We start from the raw sequence: 2,500 nt of genomic DNA on the forward strand, positions 1-2,500 counted from the left end.
CTCGACGGTCACCGCGCAACGCAAGAACAGGCCAAAAACTGGCCAAAACGGCCCAAAAACGGGCCAAAACTGGCCATTTTTGGCTGCGCGAGCGAGCGGCGAGCGGCGGACAGCGAGCGAAGCGAGAGGCAGCACCGTCCCTGCTATACGAAAGCCCCATCCAGCCCTGTGCCACCCGGGGGGTTCCAGGGTGCTGAGATGGCTGACATTTTGCTCCGCTCACGACGGTCGCCGCGGCACACAAGAACAGCCCAAAAACAGGCCAAAACAGCCCAAAAACGGGCCAAAACTGGCCATTTTTGGCTGCGCGAGCGAGCAGCGAGCGGCGGACAGCGAGCGAAGCGAGAGGCAGCACCGTCCCTGCTATACGAAAGCCCCATCCAGCCCTGTGCCACCCGGGGGGTTCCAGGGTGCTGAGATGGCTGACGTTTTGCTCCGCTCACGACGGTCGCCGCGGCACGCAAGAACAGGCCAAAAACTGGCCAAAACAGCCCAAAAACGGGCCAAAACTGGCCATTTTTTGCTGCGCGAGCGAGCGGAGAGCGGCGAACAGCGAGCGAAGCGCGAGGCAGCACCGTCCCTGCTATACGAAAGCCCCATCCAGCCCTGTGCCACCCGGGGGGTTCCAGGGTGCTGAGATGGCTGACATTTTGCTCCGCTCACGACGGTCACCGCGCCACACAAGAACAGCCCAAAAACAGGCCAAAACAGCCCAAAAACGGGCCAAAACTGGCCATTTTTGGCTGCGCGAGCGAGCGGCGAGCGGCGAACAGCGAGCGAAGCGAGAGGCAGCACCGTCCCTGCTATACGAAAGCCCCATCCAGCCCTGTGCCACCCGGGGGGTTCCAGGGTGCTGAGATGGCTGACGTTTTGCTCCGCTCACGACGGTCACCGCACCACGCAAGAACAGGCCAAAAACTGGCCAAAACAGCCCAAAAACGGGCCAAAACTGGCCATTTTTGGCTGCGCGAGCGAGCGGCGAGCGGCGAACAGCGAGCGAAGCGAGAGGCAGCACCGTCCCTGCTATACGAAAGCCCCATCCAGCCCTGTGCCACCCGGGGGGTTCCAGGGTGCTGAGATGGCTGACGTTTTGCTCCGCTCTCGACGGTCACCGCGCAATGCAAGAACAGGCCAAAAACTGGCCAAAACGGCCCAAAAACGGGCCAAAACTGGCCATTTTTGGCTGCGCGAGCGGCGAGCGGCGGACAGCGAGCGAAGCGAGAGGCAGCACCGTCCCTGCTATACGAAAGCCCCATCCAGCCCTGTGCCACCCGGGGGGTTCCAGGGTGCTGAGATGGCTGACGTTTTGCTCCGCTCTCGACGGTCACCGCGCAATGCAAGAACAGGCCAAAAACTGGCCAAAACGGCCCAAAAACGGGCCAAAACTGGCCATTTTTGGCTGCGCGAGCGAGCGGCGAGCGGCGGACAGCGAGCGAAGCGAGAGGCAGCACCGTCCCTGCTATACGAAAGCCCCATCCAGCCCTGTGCCACCCGGGGGGTTCCAGGGTGCTGAGATGGCTGACGTTTTGCTCCGCTCTCGACGGTCACCGCGCAATGCAAGAACAGGCCAAAAACTGGCCAAAACGGCCCAAAAACGGGCCAAAACTGGCCATTTTTGGCTGCACGAGCGAGCGGCGAGCGGCGGACAGCGAGCGAAGCGAGAGGCAGCACCGTCCCTGCTATACGAAAGCCCCATCCAGCCCTGTGCCACCCGGGGGGTTCCAGGGTGCTGAGATGGCTGACGTTTTGCTCCGCTCTCGACGGTCACCGCGCAATGCAAGAACAGGCCAAAAACTGGCCAAAACGGCCCAAAAACGGGCCAAAACTGGCCATTTTTGGCTGCACGAGCGAGCGGCGAGCGGCGGACAGCGAGCGAAGCGAGAGGCAGCACCGTCCCTGCTATACGAAAGCCCCATCCAGCCCTGTGCCACCTGGGGGGTTCCAGGGTGCTGAGATGGCTGACGTTTTGCTCCGCTCTCGACGGTCACCGCGCAATGCAAGAACAGGCCAAAAACTGGCCAAAACGGCCCAAAAACGGGCCAAAACTGGCCATTTTTGGCTGCACGAGCGAGCGGCGAGCGGCGGACAGCGAGCGAAGCGAGAGGCAGCACCGTCCCTGCTATACGAAAGCCCCATCCAGCCCTGTGCCACCCGGGGGGTTCCAGGGTGCTGAGATGGCTGACGTTTTGCTCCGCTCTCGACGGTCACCGCGCAATGCAAGAACAGGCCAAAAACTGGCCAAAACGGCCCAAAAACGGGCCAAAACTGGCCATTTTTGGCTGCACGAGCGAGCGGCGAGCGGCGGACAGCGAGCGAAGCGAGAGGCAGCACCGTCCCTGCTATACGAAAGCCCCATCCAGCCCTGTGCCACCCGGGGGGTTCCAGGGTGCTGAGATGGCTGACGTTTTGCTCCGCTCTCGACGGTCACCGCGCAATGCAAGAACAGGCCAAAAACTGGCCAAAACGGCCCAAAAACGGGCCAAAACTGGCCATTTTTGGC

Source organism: Musa acuminata, unplaced genomic scaffold (genome assembly GCF_036884655.1).
Source record: "Musa acuminata AAA Group cultivar baxijiao unplaced genomic scaffold, Cavendish_Baxijiao_AAA HiC_scaffold_539, whole genome shotgun sequence".
NCBI lineage: Eukaryota > Viridiplantae > Streptophyta > Magnoliopsida > Zingiberales > Musaceae > Musa > Musa acuminata.